Source organism: Salmo trutta, chromosome 22 (assembly GCF_901001165.1).
Source record: "Salmo trutta chromosome 22, fSalTru1.1, whole genome shotgun sequence".
Classification (NCBI taxonomy): Eukaryota; Metazoa; Chordata; class Actinopteri; order Salmoniformes; family Salmonidae; genus Salmo; species Salmo trutta.
The window spans coordinates 28,800,077-28,825,312 of record NC_042978.1 but is presented as its reverse complement, the minus strand read 5'-3'; the positions used below and the strand labels follow the sequence as shown (position 1 = coordinate 28,825,312).

At 45.5% G+C, this 25,236-nt stretch overlaps 1 long non-coding RNA gene and 1 pseudogene across 1 annotated transcript; both read left to right on the top strand.

Annotated features, from left to right (window-relative positions):
- The window catches only part of LOC115158967 (vascular endothelial growth factor receptor 2-like), a 29,106-nt pseudogene extending 4,184 nt beyond the window's left edge, over window positions 1–24,922 (top strand).
- On the top strand, window positions 16,095–17,451 carry LOC115158531 (uncharacterized). The gene is made up of 2 exons (XR_003868684.1): window positions 16,095–16,415; window positions 17,296–17,451. It is a non-coding gene; the product is annotated as an uncharacterized LOC115158531 (long non-coding RNA).
- Window positions 24,923–25,236: the final 314 nt, after the last annotated feature.

The following is a 25,236-nucleotide window of genomic DNA, read 5'->3' as shown; positions in this document are numbered from 1 at the left end:
TAAGTTGAGATTTTGGTTGAAGTAGTGCAAGGCATTGGCACTGGGATATGAGGTAACAACAGGACTTGGCCTATGTTAAAAGTGTTTAAAAAACTACAAAGTGTTTGTTCAGTGTTAAGCCTGTGTTAAAATATGTTTAAAATGATTAAAAGACAAAAAAAACTATTGTGATTGTGTTGAATTGTGTTTGGGAAATAAAAATACACATGATTTTAAAAAGGGAGTAGTAATATTTAATTCAGTACAGAAATTTGTATGCAGTTTAACTTACCCTGTCCCACGGCTCATCTTACCCCAAACCCAGGGTAAGTCGTGCCAAGAGACCAACTTTTTGGGGACAAGCTATGTTTTCAAAACTGTAATGTTTACATGAATTCATACTATTTCCAGGAATACACAACCTCCTAAAATATATGTAGATATCTTTGTTGGAAAGAATACCAATGTTTCCCTTGACAGAGTGATGCTGAATGTAAAAAATGAATTTCAATTTATAATAATTTACATTTCTCAAACATACGACTATTTTACACCATTTTAAAGATACACTTCTCCTTAATCCAACCACATTGTCCGATTTCAAAAAGGCTTTACAGCGAAAGCAAACATTAGATTATGTTAGGAGAGTACATAGACCAAAATAACCACACAGCCATTTTCCAAGCAAGCATATATGTCACAAAAACCCAAAACACAGCTAAATGAGGCACTAACCTTTGATGATCTTCATCAGATGACACTCCTAGGACATTATGTTACACAATCCATGTATGTTTTGTTCAATCAAGTTCATATTTATATCCAAAAACAGCATTTTACATTGGCGTGTGATGTTCAGAAAATGTATTCCCACTAAAAACTTCTGGTAAATTTACAAAAATACTCATCATAAATGTTGACAAAATACATAATAATTATTTTAAGAATTATAGATACAGAACTCCTTTATGCAACCGCTGTGTCAGATTTTAAAATAGCTTTACGGAGAAAGCACATTTTTCAATATTCTGAGTACATAGCTCGCCATCACGGCGAGCTATTCAGACACCCGCCAAGTTCGGGGCAACCTAAACTCAGAATTAGTATTAGAAATATGCTCTTACCTTTGCTGATCTTCGTCAGAATGCACTCCCAGGACTGCTACTTCCACAAGAAATGCTGTTTTTGTTCAAAATAATCCATAGTTATGTCCAAATACCTCCGTTTTGTTTGTGCGTTCAGGTCACTAACCAAAGGGTAACGCGCGAGCGCAATTCGAGACACAAAAAGTCAAAATGTTCCAATACCGTACTTAGAAGCATGTCAAACGCTGTTTAAATTCATTTTTTATGGTATTTTTAACGTAAAATTGCGATAATATTCCAACCGGACAATAGCGTATTCATTCAAGGAGAAAAAGAAAAAACAGCGTGCTCGGGGGACAGCGCATATCCAATGCCTTTGTTACCAGGCAGGCCACTCAGTAACTGAGCTCCTATACTCTGCCCAGTGACAGGAAAAGGCTCAAACCACTTTCTGAAGGCTTTAGACAGCCAATGGAAGCCTTAGAAAGTGCAACGTAACAGCACAGATACTGTAGTTTTGAAAGGGACTAGAAAGAAGAACTACAATTCTCAGATCCTCCACTTCCTGGTTGACTTTTTCTCAGGTTTTTGCCAGCCATATGAGTTCTGTTAATACTCACAGACACCATTCAAACAGTTTTAGAAACTTCAGAGTGTTTTCCATCCAAATCTACTAATAATATGCACATTCTCGTTTCTGGGCAAGAGTAGTAACCAGTTTAAATCGGGTATGTTTTTTCATCCGGCCGTGAAAATACTGCCCCCTATCCATATCAGGTTATTAACAACACCAGGGTGAGTTAGATTGAGAAATACATGAAGACCAAGCTTATCTCGGGAGTGTTTGTATGATGTTGTATGTGTTTTCCATATGATCCCAGTATTCTCCATGGATTATGCTTAGCCTTGTATTCAAGAGAACTTTGGTGATTGAGTATCTTAGGAAGATTGTGATTGGGTAGAGCTGGAGCTTAAGAATGGGTTGTGATTAGTGAATGGGCCCCTCAGGTATCCAGTAATGGGAGGATTGTTGATAGAGTGGTTGCAGTGTATGGTCCACAGCAGATACCATCAGTAAGGCCTTATCTTCAGCCTGCACATCCAAGCACTTCGTGAGTCCTGGTCAGGGTTTCCTGTTGTTCCCAGTGCACTTCTCCGTCTAAAGGCTTCTTCCTGTGAAACCCCATCTCTACCTCATCTTCCCTCCATCCTCACTACCACCATCACAACAATCATCTCTGGCTCCCCGTTTTACAGATAATTTACATGTTCACCTCTCTTTCTCTCTATCGTCTATTTCTATGCTACTCTTTTCTCCTGCTCCTTTGCTTGCGTTCTGGTCTCTACTGTAGTGGTATGTGTTTGTTGACGTTCCTACCCACTCCAGTCTGTAAATGAATGACATAACTCTCCTGAAATAACCATCTGAGAAAAGGGACCAATAAACCAATAGACCAGCGACCTACATATTGTATTTATAAAGATCCTAGTCGTCTTTTTACATTTGTGTGTGAATGTTTATTTATGTTTGTGTATGTACAGGGATGTGCTTATATGGATCTTCTGTGTCTGATTATAGCAGTGTGTCAGTTGAGTGATCTTGGTTTTGTCCTGCAGGTCAGGAGTGGTGACCTCTGGGGTCAAGCTGGAGGGCTGTACCAAATGGAGGGACATCAGCAATAACACAGGGCAGAAGAATCCTATCGATGGAATTAGCATTAACACAGATCACTTTCATAAGGTCAACACCATTCCTTCCTCTCTAAGGGATCTCAGTAATTTGTGATATCAATGAATAAGTAAAATAACAGTAAAGCTCATGTTTATCTGCGGACTGTGAGTTCTCTAACGATCCAGAAAGCCAAGTTCCACGCCCTCTACAGATGCCTGACTTTTAACAAAGCGGGACAAGATTACGAATCATCCTTTTCCATTTGACACGTAAGCTTCCTTTTTATGTGTCTTCTGTTCTTTTGGAGGGGCAGGTGCTCAAAGTGACCCCCCCCCCCCCATAATCAAATTGTCCTGTAGCCACATTTATGCATATAGATATTTTAGCATAGGCCTTTATTTTCTGCAAAATCACACTCATCAAGCTAGCTAGCTATGCTGTTGGAACAATCTAAATTAGCTAGTTTGATGGGCAATTCATTTAAATAACCAGAGAGAACAAAGACTAAAAGTGAATTAAAAATTGAATAATAAAAAACGCCTCCAATCTGAAAGTGCACTTTTCTTAAAGGAGGGCAAAAGGGCAGGTGCTCAGAACCCATAGACCTCTATCTGTGCATGTGCCTGATCTTGCATTAGAACACCTCATGATTGTGTGTGTGTGTGTGTGTGTGTGTGTGTGTGTGTGTGTGTGTGTGTGTGTGTGTGTGTGTGCGTGTGCGCTTGTGCATGTGATTATTGACTCTACAGGTGGTCTTTAGCTGAGTGTGTCTCCGTCCCAGTAGCCCATTGAGCAGGACCAGGTTGTTCTGAGGTGTAAGGCAGACAGGCTGATCTATGGAAAGCTAGCCTGGTTCCATGTGGGAATGTGTCTGACCGAGAGCAGGTCCCATCCATGCAGCGCTATCAGGCACTGTTCTTGTCCCAGGGGCCCCTATCCCAGGCTGTCCTGTCTGGCCTGCAGGGCACCAACGTCACACTGGAGCTGCCCCTAACCAACGTGTCTCGGGAGGATCAGGGGGTATACGCCTACCAGGTGGAGAACATCAAGACCGGGGAGAGGACCTGCCTCCTCTGACACCTCACCCTCAGAGGTACGGATCTGTACCTGGACCATATTTATCAATCATCTCCTCCACAATTACTTGGACCACTCTAACAAGTCCTTAACCAAAGTTCTTTCATGGGCACCACATCTTTCCAGATCTAGTCTAGTGTTTGGGAGAATCTTTAGTCTTATCTCCTTGTTTTTGTAGCTCTTGAGGCTGCGAGGATCTTGAACAATTTGACAGACCAGAGAGTGAATGTCAGTGCCACGACCATACTAATATGTGAGGTGACCGGGACACCCACCCTGACAGTGACGTGGACCAAACACAACCGAACATTGGTGGAGGGCTCAGGTAAGGGGATGACCCAATTTTTAATAATACCACTTCTGCTACTACCACTTCTACTTTGTGTTACGTCAAGTATGATATTGGTATTAATGCCAGATTCTCTTTTTGCTACAGGTGTGATTCTGAGCCGATTGAACCGTACCCTGACCATCCTGCGTGTGAAGAAGGAGGACAGTGGTCTGTATACTTGTACTGCCTGTAACAGCCGTGGCTGCGATGCATCTCAGGCCTACCTAATCACTGAAGGTCAGTGATCCCACTACGGGAAACTGAATCACAGCACCACAGAACAGGAAACACCACTAATCACCCTGCAGACATGATGCAGTATTACAGAATGCCTGTATTTTCTGTTCTCTGGTGGTGTAACCATAACCAAAAGATGGCACAGCCTTAACCAAAGTGGGATTCATACCACAATGAATTTGTTAAGTTTTACTGAGGATGTCTTTCCCATAAACTCACAGTCTTACCCAAAATGTCCCATATTGCTCGACCATTCACTCAAGTGTTCCCTGATTTACCTACCACTAAAGACATTTTGCTCTATCAAAGATTACAAGTATAAATAGCTATTCCACCACAGGGCAGGAAGCGGGCCCTGTTAGAGCACATCCTCCTGGTAGTTTCAGAATACAAAACAATGAGAATCCCCTGCTACAGCTCTCATCTCCCCCTGTTCTTTTAGAAGACTGAGACACAGCAACAAACAAACAGACGTGCAGAGAGTGAGCAGCCTGGGGTTACTTGACCCGGGCCCCGCCAAAGGCCACTGGCCACCTGCTGGTCACCCAGTCAGAGGTCAGGGTCTCTCAGGCGCCAGACAGCCAGCCTCACTAACGAGACAGGACAGAGGACAGAGGCTGCCTCAGCTCACTAACGACAAGTTAATCTTATACGTGGGCGGAGGACGAGAGAGGGATATTGGGAGAACAAGATGGGAAAATGGGACAGAGATGTAAAGAGAGAGAAGGCGTACGGGTGACAATGTTAACGATGGGGTTCTACAGCTTGTAGTCACAGATTTCTGGTGTAATGACAATTTTCTCCCAGGTTGACTTTGCCCAGAGATCTGACTGACATGCTAAAAGCTGTCTGTTATGAAATTGTTTTAGATAAATAAGTTCTGGCTGACTGTCACGACAGTGACGGATGGTGGCGCCCCTCCTCGGCCGGGCGGAGCTCGGCGGTCGTCGTCGCCGGCCTACTAGCTACCATCGATCCCTTTTTGTTTCACTTTTGTTTGGTTAGGTCTAGGTAGGCACGCACCTGTTTTGGGTTAGTCATTAGTAAGGGGGGGTTATTTAGGTTAGCGTAGGATGTATGTGGTTGTACGTGATTGTGTTGCTTGTCCGGGTTTTGTTGTGCGAAAAGAACGTGTACTGAGTTTTCCTTCTGCCAGTGGTTTATTTTCTTTGTGTACACCATCGCAAAATATTTCAGGGCTGCGCCCCTATACTTTGACGACCACATCCAGTTGCTTCAAATAAAAAAGTGTGGTCATGAACTCTCTGTCTTCTGCGCCTGACTCTACCTCTCCTGTTGTTCTTCGAGCCAGCCCGCGACAGAAATCACGTACCCCAACTTAATGGAGTCAGCAGGAGCTTCAGCGCCAGCCATGTCCATGGAGGAAACCGTAGACCAACACTCCACCCTGCTCCACCGGCTGGGGAACGCCATGGATCAGGTGTTGGCGCGCCTGGAGAGCTGGGACCGACGCGCTCTCGGCCCCCCGAACGCGGCAGGCCAGCAGCCTGCGCCCCCCCCCAGCACCCACAGCCCCCAGTACCAGTGGGGTGAAACTCGCTCCCCCCAGGGAGTACGATGGAACGGCCGCTGGGTGTAAGGGCTTCTTACTCCAGTTGGAGTTATACCTGGCGACCGTTCGTCCCTCTCCCTCGGGGGAGGAGAGCGTCAGCGTCCTCGTCTCCTGTCTCACGGGTAAGGCCCTGGAATGGGCAAACGCCGTGTGGGACAGTCCGGACTCAGCCAGGGACAACTACCCAGAGTTCACCCGCCGCTTTCGGGCAGTATTCGATCATCCCCCGGAGGGGAGAGCGGCGGGTGAGCGGCTGTTTCACCTGAGGCAGGAGACGAGGAGTGCGCAGGATTTCGCTCTCGAGTTCCGGACCCTGGCCGCGGGAGCAGGGTGGAATGAGAGGGCCCTTATAGATCACTACCGTTGTAGTTTGAGGGAGGACGTCCGCCGGGAATTAGCCTGTCGGGACACGACCCACACACTGGACCAACTGGTGGATCTGTCCATCCGACTGGACAATCTGCTGGCCGCCCGCGGATGTCCGACCCGGGCCCTGCTCATTCCACCCTCCAGCCCTCCTGCTCCCACGCCTATGGAGATAGGGGGGCAGCAGCCAGGAAGACTGGAGGGGGAGGTCGCTCCTGCACCTCATGTGGTCGCAGAGGGCACACTGTGGACCGGTGCTGGGGAGACTCCCCTAGGAGTCCAGACGGCAGGCAGAGCGCTCCTTTGACACCTCAGGTGAGTCAGCACCAGCCTCACCCAGAGCCCCCTGTCCGTCACATGTATGTGTCAGTGTCTTTTCCTTGTTTCTCCCCTCACTCCCGGTTTATGGCGCTAGTCGATTCAGGCGCAGCAGGGAGTTTTATGGACCGTGGGGTCGCGGCTAAGTTAGGGATTCCCCTGGTCCAGTTGGACCAACCCTTCCCCGTGCACGACCTAGACAGTCGACCACTAGGGTCAGGGCTGGTCAGGGAGGTCACTGTGCCTCTGGTCATGGTAATGCGGGGGGGTCATGAGGAGCGGATTAGTCTTTTCCTCATCGATTCCCCAGCGTTTCCAGTGGTTCTAGGGATTCCCTGGCTAGCCACTCACAACCCTAAGATTTCGTGGGGACAGAGGGCTCTTAAGGGGTGGTCAAATGAGTGCTCGGGCAGGTGCATAGGAGTTTCCATCGGTGCGACTACGGTGGAGAGTCCAGACCAAGTCTCCACCGTGCGCATTCCCTCAGAGTATGCCGATTTGGCTATCGCCTTCATTAAAACGAAGGCGAACCAATTACCACCTCATCGACGAGGAGACTGTGCGATAAACCTCCAGGTGGGCGCTGCCCTTCCTCGTATTCACGTTTATCCCCTGTCTCAGGAGGAAACAGCGGCTATGTAGACATACGTCACTGAGTCCTTGAGGCAGGGATACATTCGGCCATCTCACTCACCCGTCTCCTCGAGCTTCTTTTTCGTGAAGAAGAAGGAGGGAGGTCTGCGCCCGTGCATTGACTATAGAGGTCTAAATGCCATCACAGTGGGTTTCAGTTACCCACTACCTCTCATCGCCTCGGCGATGGAGTCATTTCACGGGGCGCGCTTCTTCACGAAATTGGATCTCAGGAGCGCATATAATCTGGTGCGTATCCGAGGAGGGGACGAGTGGAAAACTGCATTTAGTACCACATCTGGCCATTATGAGTACCTCGTCATGCCGTATGGGTTAAAGACTGCTCCCGCTGTCTTTCAATCCTTTGGGGACGAGATTCTCCGGGACCTGCTCGGTCAGGGTGTAGTGGTGTACATCGATGACATTCTGGTCTACTCCGCTACACGCGCCGAGCATGTGTCTCTGGTGTGTAAAGTGCTTGGGCGACTGGTGGAGCATGACCTATACGTCAAGGCTGAGAAATGTGAGTTTTCCAAACCAGCCGTCTCTTTCTTGGGGTATCGCATTTCCTCATCAGGGGTAGTGATGGAATGTGACCGCGTCTCAGCCGTGCGTAATTGGCCGACTTCCACCACGGTGAAGGAGGTGCAGTGGTTTTTGGGATTTGCCAATTACTACCGGAGCTTTATCCGGGGCTTTGGGCAGGTGGCGGCTCCCATTACCTCACTGTTGAAGGGGGGCCGGGTGCGGTTGCAGTGGTCCGCGGAGGCGGACAGGGCCTTTAGTCGTCTGAAGGTTTTGTTCACCGAGGCTCCGGTGCTGGCGCACCCGGACCCCTCTTTGCCCTTCATAACTATGTAACTATGATGTGGGGGACAGGGAGCTGTTGGCTGTGGTCAGAGCACTGAAGGTGTGGAGACATTGGCTTGAGGGGGCGCGTCACCCTTTTCTCATCTGGACTGACCACCGCAATCTGGAGTACATCCGGGCGACGAGGAGACTGAACCCGCGTCAAGCCAGGTGGGCGATGTTCTTTACGAGATTTCGGTTTAACATCTCGTATATCCCAGGTTCCTGGAACACTAAGGCCGACGCACTGTCTCGTCTCCATGACGCCGAGGAACGGTCCACCGATCCCACGCCCATACTTCCAGCCTCCTGCCTGGTGGCACCGGTGGTCTGGGAGGTGGACGCGGACATCGAGCGGGCGTTACGGACGGAGCCTACTCCTCCGCAGTGTCCAGTGGGTCGTAAGTACGTTCCGCTCGGTGTTCGCGATCGGCTGATTCGGTGAGCTCACACGCTTCCCTCCTCGGGTCACCCAGGGGTTGAGCGGACAGTGCGTGGTCTTAGTGGGAGATACTGGTGGCCCACCTTGGTGAGGGACGTGAGGCACTATGTCACCTCCTGTTCGGTGTGCGCTCAGAGTAAGGCTCCCAGGCACCTGCCTAGAGGGAAATTACAACACCCTCCCGGTTCCACAACGACCATGGTCCCACCTGGCGGTGGATTTCTTGACCGATCTCCCGCCGTCTCAGGGCAACACTACGATCCTGGTCGTTGGGGACCGGTTTTCTAAGTCCTGCCGTCTGCTTCCGTTACCCGGTCTTCCTACGGCCCTGCAGACCGCGGAAGCCTTATTCACCCACGTCTTCCGGCACTACGGGGTGCCCGAGGATATCGTCTCAGATCGAGGCCCCCAGTTCACGTCCCGAGTGTGGCGGGCGTTTATGGAGCGACTGGGGGTTTCGGTCAGTCTGACCTCGGGGTTTCACCCCGAAAGTAATGGGCAGGTGGAAAGGGTAAACCAGGAGGTGGGCAGGTTCCTGCGGTCCTACTGCCAGGACCGGCCAGGGGAGTGGGCAAGGTTCGTGCCATGGGCCGAAATGGCTCAGAACTCTTTGCGCCACTCCTCCACCAACATGTCACCATTCCAATGTGTGTTGGGTTATCAGCCGGTCCTGGGGCCATGGCATCAGAGCCAGACGGAGGCCCCTGCGGTGGAGGAATGGTGCAGCGCTCAAGGGAGACCTGGAACGCTGTGCAGGAATCCCTGGAACGAGCCAGGGAGCGACAAAAAGCGAGCGCTGACCGGCACCGCAGCGAGGCCCCCGTGTTCACCCCAGGGGAGAGAGTCTGGCTCTCGACCCGGAACCTGCCCCTCCGCCTGCCCTGCCGGAAGCTGGGTCCGCGGTTTGTGGGGCCATTTAAAGTCCTGAGGAGAATAAACGAGGTGTGTTACAGATTACAACTTCCTTCTTATTATCGTATTAACCCCTCGTTTCATGTGTCTCTCCTCAGGCCGGTGGTAGCTGGTCCGCTGCAGGAAAATGAGGTACGGGAGGTCCCTCCACCCCCCCTGGACATCGGGGGGCCCCCGGCGTACACAGTCCGGTCCATCTTGGACTCCAGACGCCGGGCGAGGGGCCTGCAGTACCTCGTGGACTGGGAGGGGTACGGCCCGGAGGAGAGGTGCTGGGTACCGGTGGAAGACATACTGGACCCAGCGCTCATCCGGGAGTTCCACAGCCTCCATCCGGATCGCCCTGCGCCTCGCCCTCCGGGGCGTCCTCGAGGCCGGCGTCGGCGCGCTGCGGAAGCCGCGCGTCAGGGGGGGAGTACTGTCACGACAGTGACGGATGGTGGCGCCCCTCCTCGGCCGGGCGGAGCTCGGCGGTCGTCGTCGCCGGCCTACTAGCTACCATCGATCCCTTTATGTTTCACTTTCGTTTGGTTAGGTCTAGGTAGGCACGCACCTGTTTTGGGTTAGTCATTAGTAAGGGGGGGTTATTTAGGTTAGCGTAGGATGTATGTGGTTGTACGTGATTGTGTTGCTTGTCCGGGTTTTGTTGTGCGAAAAGAACGTGTACTGAGTTTTCCTTCTGCCAGTGGTTTATTTTCTTTGTGTACACCATCGCAGAATATTTCAGGGCTGCGCCCCTATACTTTGACAACCACATCCAGTTGCTTCAAATAAAGAAGTGTGGTCACGAACTCTCTGTCTCCTGCGCCTGACTCTACCTCTCCTGTTGTTCTTCGAGCCAGCCCGTGACACTGACATACTTACATAATGATTGATTAATTAAGAGATAAATACCCTTGTACAGTGTACTGTATATAGTGTCATTGATCTCACTCTGGTTATTGTATTGAGTATAGGAAGGGAGGAGAAGACTAACGTGTAGCTGATTGTTCCTATTGGCTCTGTGGTCATCGCCATGTTCTTCTGGCTACTCATCGTCTTCGTTATCCTGATGGGGTTCACCTTAGGGTCATGATAGGGGCTGTACCAAATGTTTGATGTATTATAATAATTGATTATGCTTCTGTTGTATTAATAGAAGGGGAAGGGTCCTAGACCACAGATTTTATATATATATATATATATATATATATATATATATGCATTGTAAGGTATAATATTGTTCAACAGTTCTTTTCTAGTCTCTGCTTCCTATAAGAAACGGTCTGAGAGATATGTGAGTTATTGAAGTCAAAACAGAGTGTCTGTGAGAAAGCGCCTCAAAGATAAAAGAGATTCATAGACACAGAACCCTGCAGGGGAGTGAAAGAGATGAGACTAGTCAGACATAGCACTATAAATTGACTAGGGGAGTGGACATTTACTGCTGAGCCTTTAGATAACACTGCAACTATTGTTTGTATAGCTGTGTATGCATGGGCTTGGTCACATGAGTAGAAGGTATTGACGTAGGCAGTTACATCACTAGGGGTTGACTGAAAGCATAATAAAACAACTTGGACCCTTTCCTATTTTGCAGAACTTCCTCGGAAACATGTGTGCTATGTTCTCGTTGTCAACTTCTGTCTGCAATTGCATTAATAAAGGTTTTTGATTGATTTACTTAAAGATATTTTCTGAATGCAAATTTTTTGAGCCAATGATTGACAAGGAACAAGGAACGAACCCCAACATTTGGCAAGCTTGCCAGGAATGAGATTCTACACCATGGTGCCAGAGCTCTAAATTAAACAAGGTAAGCAGACACCTGTTTAATCTAAGTCTGTAATTAATTGGCATTCACTGGTGTGGTTTCCCTCTAACAAGTAAGTGGCACCTCACTCACTCTAAAATATATACATACACTTTGAATCGGATAAAGTCGAATTCTGATTGGAGAAATTACATAACGTGCTATTTGTGAAATGCATGATGTTAATATATGATGAATGAAATGAATGATTGATGATTTTAATTTTTATTTCGGGTGGTAATGCGGGTGACCATTACTGAATACTAGTTTTTTATTTTTTGAGAGGTGATTCAGTAATAATCCTCTATTTTATTTTGGGTGGTAGTGCAGGTGACCATTACTGAATACTAGTTATTTTGTTTTGGAGAGTTGGTTTTGTAATAATCATCTCTTCTATTTTATTTTGGGTGGTAATACGGGCGACCATTACTGAATACTAGTTATTTTATTTTGGAGAGGTGGTTCAGTGACAATTATCAATTTTTTTATTTTGTAGAGGTAATTCAGTGATAATTACCCAATACTAATTATTTTGGTTTTGAAGAGGTGGTTCAGCGATAATCATACATTATATATTGGGAGGTACAGCAGTGATCATTACTTAATAATATTTTGGTTTTGAAGAGGTGGTTCAGCGATAATCATACATTATATATTGGGAGGTAATGCAGTGATCATTACTTAATAATATTTTGGTTTTGGAGAGGTGGTTCTGTAATAATCATCTCTTCTATTTTATTTTGGGTGGTAATGCGGTGACCATTACTGAATACTAGTTATTCTATTTTGGAGATGTGGTTTAGCGATAATAATCATATATTTTTTTTCTTGTGGAGGTAATTCAGCGACAATTACCCAATACTAGTTGCTTTGGTTCTGAAGAGGTGGTTCATTTATTTTATTTTGTGTAGTAATGCAACAACCATTACTGAATACTAGTTAGTTTTGCAGAGGTGATTCAGCGTTAATCATCTATTTTATTTCGGGTAGTAATGCAGCGACCATTACTGAATACTAGTTATTTTTTATTTTGTAGAGGTAATTCAGCGACAATTACCCAGGCTACCTTGACCTATGGGAGGGTGGTTAATTTTTTATTTTTGTAGAGGTACCCAGTGAATGAGTTGAGTTGTTTATGAATAGTGGTAATTCTGTGTGAAATTTACCCAGTGAATGAGTTGAGTTGTTTATGAATAGTGGTAATTCTGTATGAAATTTACCAAGTGAATGAGTTGAGTTGTTTATGAATAGTATGTTGTATGTTTCATTGTTTGTTTGTCTGTGGATTATGGTGGGGTTTATTGGGTAATGGCCCAATGGTGGAATAAAAAGTTAGGAGTAGGACAGAAGTTATTTGAATAAAAGGTTGAACATATTTTTTAGTGACACTTTCCTACCATAGGACATATAGGAAATGTACAACCCTTAGTATACCAGTAAAAGTATTACAAGGAAGTTCTGTAGAGATTTTCATAGAAAATTACTTTGTGATGCTATCACCAGGGACACTGGTGTATAACATATTACTGTTACTCTACACCCTTAAGATATAATATTAGGAATTGAAGTCTATCATGCGGTTGTCTCTGTGAGGCTGTGTGTGAAATATATTTGAGTTTAGTAGAACCATTTACTATAGCCTGGAGTAAGTGAGAGTAGAATTAGGCTTACAGTATAACCCACTGTTGTTTAACACACACTGAAAGGAGATAGAGAATAATTTATATAGGCATATTCCTACATATTACACCCACTTTAGGATAACCCTATAGAAATTGGACAACACATCACATGCAGACTATCTAAATAAAAAGCCTGAGCACCATGGCACAGTCAAAACAGAATGAGGAGATAGGTGCAATGAAGCCTGTCATGCCTGTTGAATATATGCAAAAGACGTTTCCTGCTGTGGAATTTACATGAACTTTTAAGAAATGGCATGTCTGGACAGAGATGGCAGGAGAAAATAGATATCCAAGGGATGGTTCATTCAACAAGACTAAGTTGGATTTAGTCAAGGAGATAATTCAGACAAGAAAAATTGACAAAAAGTAGGGGATGAAGAAAAGTACCATTGTATCAGAAACTGTGATAGGAATGATGATGCTGGAAGGACAGATCTTCATGAACAAGGCTACCATGACCAAACTAAATCTGGAGAGAACAATGGAGTGTGGGAGGAAAGAAATGAGTCAGGACAGAGGCAGAACAGGAGTACTCCCCACTGCGCCGCCGTATGAAAATCAACCCAGAGGAGCCCGGGTGACTATACACAGATCTACCCTCTCATACCACTGACAGAAGAAAATGAATTATCCTCAAGGGGACGCTGATGAAGGAGGTGGATGACACAACAGCAGCAACAAGCGGCATGAGAACAATAGAATTGGATGAAAGAAAAAAAGGGGCACAGTTCATGGAGGGAGATTTCCCTCGCCACCCCAACTCACTCTACAAAAAAGGAACAGACTGGAAGACCCTAGACATCTGATCAAGTTGTTTCTGCAGGCTCACCACAACCGCAGCCTGCAGCTCCCCCACAGTCACATCAGTCACACCTGTTAACCTGGTGCCTGCAGGGTATGTGCTTTTCACCACTCAGCATTATGGTGACCCACAAACATGGACTGGAAGAGGAGGTGGGCCCGCCAGAGCCCTTTGTGACTGGAACAACACTCAATGCTGGACCTGTGGGCTGTTGGGCATGTGAGTTTGCAGTGTGGGGGAAATGGAAGGGGAAGAGCTTACAACAGGGGCAGAGGAAACTTTGGGTCAGGCAGAGGAAGAGGAAACTCAGCCACAGTCCCACTCGCCCGGAGCTGGAAATGATCCCCAGGGACTACCTATGCCCTATGGACAAGGAGGACAAGTTAATGACAGAGGACAGCCATGGCCAATGGAAAATTAGAACACCAACAGTTCTTATTTTCCTCAGAATCAACAATGAAGGCACCCGACTCCCCTGCTCCAGTATGAATTCAATGATGGAAGAGAAGAGCCAATGGCTACTCTTAATGTTAATGGACATGACCAACCATTTCTAATAGACACTGGAGCTCACTGTTCCTGTTTAGGCAAACCTGGACAAGGTGTTCGGGCTTCCCTGAGCAAATCACCTCTAACAATAACAGGGGCATCGGGACAGCCCAGGAATGTGTTCTGGACAAAGACTTGTTTGATGAACCTCTGCTTGACTCTGACATGGTGCTGTTCGTTGATGGTTCTGCTTATATAGATCAAAGCACAGGGAAGAAACATGTAGGATTTGCTGTAGTAGATGTGGGAGGTGATATTGAGGTTATACAGCCCCTACCAGAACATTTATCAGCGCAACAGGCAGATTTATTAGCTCTGAACACAGCTTGTGAATTGGGGAAAGGGAAGGCCCTTACTGTCTACTCAGACACAGCATATGCTATTGGGGTTTGGAGAACAAGAGGGTTTACTAATACCACAGGCACACCTATTAAAAACAGACCTGATGTTGAACAGTTGATTGAAACTATGTGAAAACCTAACACATGGGCTTTTGTTAAGGTTGAGGCACACACCGGTTGGAGTGATTATGCTAAGTATTGATAACAGCATAGCTGATGAGGCGGCCAAGATGGCTGCTTCCCGTTGTCACACACATGCATTTTGTTTTTTGTCGATTGTGTCATCTGAAACTACTGATCTTGAGAAACAGCAGCAGGCTGATATTCTCAATCACCAGGTGTGGAGGGAGAGAGGGTGTGCTCTCTGTCCTAGGTCTGGCTTATGGCTACATCTTATGTATGGCATGCCCTGTTTACCATCAACCATGATCTCTACTATTTGCCGATTGGCTCATGGAGTGAGCCATTCGTCAAGGGGGGATATGGAGGAGGAGAATGGAGGAGAAGATTTTGTCCCAATGGTTTTGCCCAAATTTGAATCAGCACATAAAACAGTTAATTTATCATTGCGCAACATGTTTGTTATGTAACATAGACAAGGGAACTCCACTGCAACCAGGGAAGTTCCCCTCCAAAAGGACCTTTTGTCCACATTGCTATGGATTTCATAGACATGGTAGGGCGAAAAGAAAGAAAGAGATACTGCCTGGTGATAATTGACAGGTTTACCAGGGGGGTGGAAGTAAATCCCACTACCAACTGTGATGCGAACAGTTGCAAAATTACTAGTCAGGGAAATCATACCCAGGTCCGGAGGGCCTGAGGTTTTGTCTGCAGACAATGGGACCCATCTCATAGGAGATGTGGTTGCCCAAGTAGCCAAAATGATGGGTGTTGGCCAGAAGTTTGTGTCCATCTATCACCTGCGGAGTAACGGGAGTTACTGACAGGGCTAATCAGACCCTGAAAGGCTCCCTTGCCAAACTATGCCATTCCACAGGAATGATATGGGTAGAGGGATTACCTCTTGTCCTCATGAAAATGTGCAGCAGCCTTAACGAAGGTATTGGGTGTACACCTTATGAAATGTTAACAAGACAACCATGTTAACAAGACGATCTCACCCCAGGGGTGAGACCTGTGACTGACCGACAGATAGACATAACCGAGGCACAGTGTGATCACATTGAGTACATGAAAGAACTAACTTCTGAAATGATATATGGTGTGTTTTAAAGGGGACCAATTGGGGTGAGGAGCTTTAGACAGGTAGTAGAGGCAGCTGCCTTTGGCATAGAGAAGTACTGGTCCCCTGGTCCCCTGTGGCTCAGTTGGTAGAGCATGGTGTTTGCAACGCCAGCATGGTGTGTGCAACGCCAGGGTTGTGGGTTCAATTCCCACGGGGGGCCAGTACAAAAAAATGCATGAAATTAAATTAAATGTATGAAATGTATGCATTCACTACTGTAAGTCGCTCTGGAAAAGAGCGTCTGCTAAATGACTAAAATGTAAATCTAGAAGGCCAGTACCTGTACCACAGTGGCAGTCAAGATGCTGAAAGGTGAATACAACTCCTTCTAATCTCCTACACACATGAAAGCAACATACACACTAAAACACTGAATGAGCTGATTGAGTGTTATCTCTGCCCACCACAGAGGGAGCCACCTCCAGTGAGTACCGTGCGCTGATGTCAGAGCTGAAGATCCTCATCCACGTCGGCCACCATCTCAATGTGGTCAACCTGCTGGGGGCCTGCACCAAACCAGGGAGTGAGTCTTCACACTCACATATTTCACTTTTCCCCTGCCAATACCCTCCACCTTTCTTTTGTATTTATATCCTCTCTAGCCAACTCTGGTTCTACCTTTCTTCACCCCCCTTCCTGCTCCTCGTCCACTTGTGTTCTACACATTGTGTTCATCAAATCAAAATCAAATCAAACTTTATTTGTCACATGTGCTGAATACAAGTGTAGACCTTACCGTGAAATGCTTACTTACAAGCCCTTAACCAACAGTGCAGTTCAAGAAGAGGAACTCATCACGAAGTATCTACTTAATTAGCGGTGAGAGGCAGAGTTTAACGAGCATGCTCTGTCTGTTCTAATTGTATATCTCCTCAACCCCAGAGATGAAGCCATGTTCCGGCAATTGGGGAAGAGGGCCTCTGTTTCCATGGCCTCTCTCTCTTTCTCACTTCTTCGCTTTCCTTATTTGCTCCACACAAACATTCTACAGTGCTCCAATGAAGTGATGATCTTCCTCTGATATTTAACATTTTCTCCCTCCCTCTCCCTTTGTCCCTCCATCTCCCCTCAAGTCCATTAATGGTGATTATGGAGTACTGTAAAAAGATCAACCTTTCCAGCTACTTACAAAGCAAGCGTGGAGAGTACAGCCCCTTCAAAGTAAATGTGCAGAGCCCCAGCTACAACAGCCTATAAAGCCCAGGTTGCCTCTGATGTGGTTACACTGATCCCAGACCATTACACAACGGTTCTCTACAACACCTACACATTGTCTGCCTGATCCACTGAACTATAGCTTCCATTTTATGTTGTATTTTTAGGGATAGGAGTTTTCCAGCCCAGTTTTTCATTTGGACTTTTGGTCCTTGATCCATTAACATGCAACTTCTCCATGGTAACAGAGGAGGAGGCCGCGGTGTGGTCAGTTGGAGCGGATGGGGGAGGACGTGACTGAGGGGGACCTGGGTTTTGGGACCAGCACCCACCTGGATATCTGCACTGGGACAGCAGTCTGCTCCAGACAGGGAGAGGAGAGTGCTGTCAGCCACAAAGAGGAGGAAGGTGGTACTGCAGCTCTAAATCATACTAGCCACATGCAAATACTGTACATGTCACCTACAGTGATCGGAAGTTTACATACACTTAGGTTGGAGTCATTAAAACTCATTTTTCAACCACTCCACACATTTCTTGTTAACAAACTATAGTTTTGGCAAGTCGGTTAGGACATCTACTTTGTGCATGACACAAGTAATTTTTCCAACAATTGTTTACAGACAGATTATTTCACTTATAATTCACTGTATCACAATTCCAGTGGGTCAGAAGTTTACATACAAAGTTGACTGTGCTGTTCAACAACTTGGAAAATTCCAGAAAATGATGCATGGCTTTAGAAGCTTCTGAAAGGCTAATTGACATCATTTGAGTCAATTGGAGGTGTACCTGTGGATGTATTTCAAAGCCTACCTTCAAACTCAGTGCCTCTTTGCTTGACATCATGGGAAAATCAAAAGAAATCAGCCAAGACCTCAGAAAACAAATTGTAGACTTCCGCAAGTCTGGTTCATCCTTGGAAGCAATTTCCAAACGCATGAAGGTACCATGTTCATCTGTACAAACAATAGTACGCAAGTATAAACACCATGCGACCACGCAGCCATCATACTGCTCAGGATGGAGACGCGTTCTGTCTCCTAGAGATGAATGTACTTTGGTGTGAAAAGTGCAAATAAATCCCAGAACAACAGCAAAGGACCTTGTGAAGATGCTGGAGGAAACGGGTACAAAAGTATTTATATCCACAGCAAAATGAGTCCTATATCGACATAACCTGAAAGGGCGCTCAGCAGGGAAGAAGACACTGCTCCAAAACCATCAGAAAAAAGCCAGACTACGGTTTGCAACTGCACATGGAGACAAAGATCATACTTTTTGGAGAAATGTCCTCTGGTCTGATGAAACAAAAATAGAACTGTTTGTCCATAATGACGATTGTTAAGTTTGGAGGAAAAAGGGGGAAGCTTGCAAGTGGAAGAACACCATCCCAACCGTGAAGCACAGGGGTGGCAGCATCAAGTTGTGGGGTGCTTTGCTGCAGGAGGGACTGGTGCACTCCACAAAATAAATGGTACCATGAGGAAGGACAATTATGTGGATATATTGAAGCAACATCTTAAGGCATCAGTCAGGAAGTTAAAGCTTGCTCGCGAATGGGTCTTCCAAATGGACAATGACCCCAAGCATACTTCCAAAGTTGTGGCAAAATGGCTTAAGGACATCAAAGTCAAGGTATTGGAGTGGCTATCACAAAGCCCTGACCTCAATCCTATAGAACTGAAAAAGCGTGTGCGAGCAAGGAGACCAACAAACCTGACTCAGTTACACCAGCTCTGTAAGGAGGAATGGGCCAAAATTCACCCAACTTATTGTGGGAAGCTTGTGGAAGGCTACCAGAAACGTTTGACCCGAGTTAAACAATTTAAAGGCAATGCTACCAAATACTAATTGAGTGTATGTAAACTTCTGACCCACTGGGAATGTGATGAAAGAAATAAAAGCTGAAATATATCATTCTCTCTAATATTATTCTGACATTTAACATTCTTAAAATAAAGTGGTGATCTAAGACAGGGAATTGTTAGTGGGATTAAATGTCAGGAATTGTGAAAAACTGAGTTTAAATGTACAGTGGGGGAAAAAAGTATTTGATCCCCTGCTGATTTTGTACGTTTACCCACTGACAAAGAAAGGATCAGTCTATACTTTTAATGGTAGGGTTATTTGAACAGTGAGAGACAGAATAACAACAAAAATATCCAGAAAAACGCAATGTTAAAAATGTTATACATTGATTTGCATTTTAAAGAGGGAAATAAGTATTTGACCCCCTCTCAATCAGAAAGATTTCTGGCCTCCCAGGTGTCTTTTATACAGGTAACGAGCTGAGATTAGGAGAACACTCTTAAAGGGAGTGCTCCTAACCGCAGCTTGTTACCTGTAAAAAAAGACACCTGTCCACAGAAGCAATCAATCAATCAGATTCCAAACTCTCCACCATGGCCAAGACCAAAGAGCTCTCCAAGGATGTCAGGGACAATATTGTAGACCTACACAAGGCTGGAATGGGCTACAAGACCATCACCAAGCAGCTTGGTGAGAAGGTGACAACATTTGGTGTGATTATTCGCAAATGGAAGAAACACAAAAGAACTGTCAATATCCCTCGGCCTGGGGCTCCATGCAAGATCTCACCTCGTGGAGTTGCAATGATCATGAGAATGGTGAGGAATCAGCCCAGAACTACATGGGAGGATCTTGTCAATGATCTCAAGGCAGCTGGGACCATAGTCACCAAGAAAACAATTGCTAACACACTACGCCGTGAAGGACTGAAATCCTGCAGCGGACCCGCAAGGTCCCCCTGCTCAAGAATACATATACAGGCCCATCTGAAGTCTACCAATGAACATCTGAATGACTCAGAGGACAACTGGTGAAAGTGTTGTGGTCAGATGAGACCAAAATTGAGCTCTTTGACATCAACTCAACTTGCCGTATTTGGAGGAGGAGGAATGCTGCCTATGACCCCAAGAACACCATCCCCACCGTCAAACATGGAGGTGGAAACGTTATGCTTTGGGGGTGTTCTTCTGCTAAGGGGACAGGACAACTTCACCGCATCAAAGGGACAAAGGACAGGGCCATGTACCATCAAATCTTGGGTGAGAACCTCCTTCCCTCAGCCAGGGCATTGAAAATGGGTCGTGGATGGGTATTCCAGCATGCCAATGACCCAAAACACACAGCCAAGGCAACAAAGGAGTGGCTCAGGAAGAAGCACATTAAGGTCCTGGAGTGGCCTAGCCAGTCTCCAGACCTTAACCCCATAGAAAATCTGTGGAGGGAGCTGAAAGGTTCGAGTTGCCAAACGTCAGCCTCGAAACCTTAATGACTTGGAGAAGATCTGCAAAGAGTAGTGGGACAAAATCCCTCCTGAGATGTGTGCAAACCTGGTGGCCAACTACAAGAAACGCCGGACCTCTGTGATTGCCAACAAGGGTTTTACCATCAAGTACTAAGTCATGTTTTGCAGAGGGGTCAAATTTTACTTATTTCCCTCATTAAAATGCAAATCATTTTATAAAATTTTTGACATGCGTTTTTCTGGATTTTTTGGTTGTTATTCTGTCTCTCACTGTTCAAATAAACCTACTATTAAAATTATAGACTGATCATTTCTTTGTAAGTGAGCAAACGTACAAAATCAGCAGGGGATCAAATACTTTTTTCCCCCACTGTATTTCAAAATGTATGATGTGATGTAAACTCACCACTGTATTTGTTAAGAAATGTATGATTTTACTAAATGCTCAATTTCACCCCATGCAGAGAGTTGTGAGTTGGAGGAGCACCTGACCGTGGAGGAACTGACATGGAATTCCTCTCCTCTCGCAAGTGCATCCATCGGGACCTGGCAGCTAGGAACATCCTGCTCTCAGAGAACAACATTGTAAAGATCTGTGACTTTGGTCTGGCCAGAGACGCCTACAAAGATCCCGACTACGTCCGCAAGGGAGAAGTAAGTTACTAAGAACACAACGTAACCTCAGTCACTAACAGTGGTTATGATGTCTTATAAACTGTGCTATGAATTGTGATTCTCTCTACAGGTGTGGGTCCATCTGAAATGGATGGCTCCTGAGACCATCTTTGACCGGGTCTATACCACACAGAGTGACTTGGGGTCCTTTGGGGTCCTGCTCTGGGAGATCTCTCTAGGTGAGCCAGGTTACCAACAGTACCACTGTTGTGTCCTGTGCACGTGACAAACTTTGATTTGATTAACCCTAACTGTAACTGATATTGTAATGGTTGTTCTCTCCACCACAGCCCTACCCTGGTGTTTGTATTGATGAGGCCTTCTATTGATGAGGCTGAAGGAATGGACCAGGATGAGAGCGCCAGACTACGCCACGACTGAGATGTGATTGGGCTAATGAGTTATTACATACAGAATCCTACTTTGTACATTAACATTGTTGCATGAGGCTATAGATAACTTGATGTGGACTTAATGTATTATAGTGCATTATAAACCCGGTAGTTTTGGTTCTGGATGCTGATTGGCTGAAACTGCATTTTAGCAGTGTATATATCTGACAATATGCCACAGGTATGACACAAAAATAATTGTTTGTTCTATTTATGTTGGTAACCAATAGGGATGGGCATTTTAAATAATTTCACTATTTGAATAATATCATGAAATGTTTTCAGATATCCTAAAAGTTGAAATATGTGTAAAAATAAGTTGGGGAACTATCTTGCTGCGCAGCCTGCACCACTTGGGAGAGGTGCAGCTCTGTTTGCTTGGAGCAGTGCGGGAGATGGGCAGGGGTCGGTGTGTTTGACACAGGAGGGAGAGAGATTACCCATACAGATTTGCAATAGTTAGACATCCCATCTTGTAGTGCCTGTCTTTACTGCATCAAATCGATCTAAAGAAGCTAGCTAAGATAGCCAGGCATGTTAGCCAGCTAACTATCTTGGCTAATTGAGGCTATTTAGCTGCGTTTCCCATCCATTCAGTTTCATTGTTTAATCCATTCAGATTAAACAACATAGCTGATGGTTGCTCGTTGTAGCCTACTCCTTCTCAATTAGCTAACTTAAATATGTCATTTTTATTCCAATTTGTATTGATTAGAGATCTCCCACGTCTCCTTCCTACACATGGAGCCTCTGACTGTAGTGCCATATTGATTTGCCAACAATAACAACAAACATGTGAAATCCGTGTAGGCTAAAGTATATATTTTTATGGGGTGCACCATAAGTCATAAAAACTACATTCAAATGTTTGTTTTATTAAATTGAGAATTTCAAATGTCATGGTATATCCTGTCACATAAATAATTTAATTTAGACAAAGACTTTTAATTGATAAAATAGGCCTGTGATTTTTTTATTCAAAAAAATGTATACTCTCGCAAGCATTCGAAAACTAATGTCAGTTTGGATATTCGAATAATCTTGCACATCCCTAGTAAACAGTTTATAATAGCAATAGGGCACCTCAGGGGTTTGTGGTATATGGGAAATATACCACACACCCTTGGGCGTTTATTGCTTAAATGTAGTGATTTGCTCTCTTAGATATCAAACCATGTTGGACTTCTGGCTGGACAAACCCACAGACAGACCAAATTTCACAGAGCTCGTAGAACATCTGGGAAACCTCCTACAGGCCAGCGCTCATCAGGTGACTGTGTGTACATGTGTTAGTTACTTTTTTAGGGTATAACAGGTATGTGTGTGTCTTCATCTTATTGTGTGTGTGTGTGTGTATATGAGGTGAGAGAGTGAGGATTGAGAGTGTAATCGGTGTGTTTTTATCTTTAGGATGGGAAGGACTACATCCCTCTGACAGCAGTGGAGGTGGAGAGGAACTCACTCAGACCTGAACCCAGGAACCCCTTCACCAGGATCATCAGAGAGGAAACACCCGACCCCCAGATGCACTATGACAACGCACCCCCATCATCCTCGGGTCAGCAAGCATGCACACTCGCTCAAATTAACACCAAGCATCACATTGATGTGTCACAAATTAAACCCCCATTTAATGGACTAAATTTGCACAATTTGTATGAACACTTTTTAGTTGTTAGATTAACTTGTGGGGCCTAGCTGTTGACCCTCCCCTCACTGCTACTAATAGGCTCTCCCAGCAGAGTGACAGGTGCAATCAACCTCTCAGTGTGAAGAGTTTTGAAGACATCCCTGTAGAGCATAGCATTGTCATGGTGAGTGTCTCCATGGTCACACACAGTGTCCCCCCCCCTCACATATCAACAGTCAATGAACAGTCTATGTGGGTGTTTCCTACAGGTGTGTCAGACAGACAGCGGTATGAGCATATCACCAGAGGAGATGAAGAGTCTGGACCATCAGCCTCACCGCACGCCTAACTTCAGGTGAGTTGACAGGACCATAACCCCCACCCCTAATGGTGTTGTGTGATACTCTGGACTCTCATGGTGTTGGTATATTTGTTTGTTACTATATTTGTTTATTGGGTTATAAATTCCTCACATCCTCCCCCAGCCACATCCGGCGATGTAAGAGTAAGGAGTCCCTGGCCTCTGAGTCATCCAATCAGATGAGTGGGTACCAGTCAGGCTACCACTCAGATGACATTGACACCCCCATTTATGCTAATGAGGAGATGATCATGAAGAGGAGCATCCAGAAGAAGCCGCTGCCGCCCAAAACAGCAGACAAGTTCAGTGTTGAGGTGCGCCACAGTGCCCCCCCCCCCTGTTTTTATTCCCTAATGGTCACCATCACTAGCACTGTTCCTCTGAATGCACACAAAATATACCCCTCTCCTTGAGCCTGGTTTTGTACAGTTTTCTATGTCTTTACCCTCCCCTTAGGCAGGACCCTCGGGTGACCATCAGGAACAATCTCATCACATGTAATAGTGCCTTATATATTGAATTGTTTATTCTGTCGAAGTATTTTCATAAGAGACAAATGTAATATATTCAATGGGAATGATAAAAGATGAATGCTGTAGAAAACCCTCTCTATGGCCCTGGGACACAGCGACAACTCTGTGTCTTCTAACTGCACGAAGTAGACACCCCACCCCCGCCGGAGCCTAAACCCGGGGGTCAGAAACTGGCACTTCACACCTCTGTTGCTAGGCCGGGTTGCCTTATCACACCGTGGGGTCAGCTAATCACAGGCAGTCATTTGGGGTTTGCAGATCCCCAATTCCTGCCTCTTTCTCATAACCTTCAGCAGCAGTGACAGCATGAGGACAAACACTAGCCTTAGTGCAAACCACTTCTACTCGTCCCATCTTGCTATGTGTGTGTGTGTGTGTGTGTGTGTGTGTGTGTGTGTGTGTGTGTGTGTGTGTGTGTGTGTGTGTGTGTGTGTGTGTGTGTGTGTGTGTGTGTGTGTGTGTGTTATGTGAGCTCAATAAAGTGTGTTCTGTCCGTCCATCTCCTACTGGTCATTACAACGCCTTCAAACAGAGGCATCGGGACGATTGTACCTCTATTTAACACACACGTCTTTCGGAGACATGGTGCTCTTTTTCATATGTGCTAATTCATGTTTGTAAAGACCACTGTTTTTAGCGAGCCTTTGGAATACTATCATGTTTAAACAGAAAATGGAAAGTCAGTGGAACCTAGCCACAGGGCCACACCCACTTCCTGAGAAGCAATCCGCCCACTTCCTCTATTGCAGGAAATGACAACTCGAATTTGGGACAATTGAATAAGCAAATGTTCTTTCCTTTTCTGTCAATTGTGTCTTATTGGACGAAGCCAGTCTACATCATGTGGTTTCATCCATTTTTGTAGATTGTTCTTGCCTCTCAATTGTAGTTTTATTACAATTATTTTTGTATTTGTAATAGTTATTAGCTTATTTTATTGAAACCAATATCTACTTTACTAAACTTGTAAATGTAACTATTTTTATAAAATAAATATATACAAATATACAGTATGTGCGTTCGTGTACTGTCTGTCAAATTTATCCTGAGGTGACAATACTTTCCCAGCCTTGGCTATTCTGCATGTGTATTCTGCAGGCACAGCTCAGAATGGTGAGGGCAATGTAAAGAAAACATTTCATGCAGATATAATACCTGTACAACTACTTTGGAGCCTTGATACTAAATGTGGCAAGTTTGTAACTGTTTTGTGTTCAGTTATTTGTTGGGAGTGGGCATCTTTACTGGCATCTGTTGAGGTTTATTTTACCTCTGACCCACAATGTGCCAGGAAGTAAAGCTGAAAATGTTCTGACTATTTATT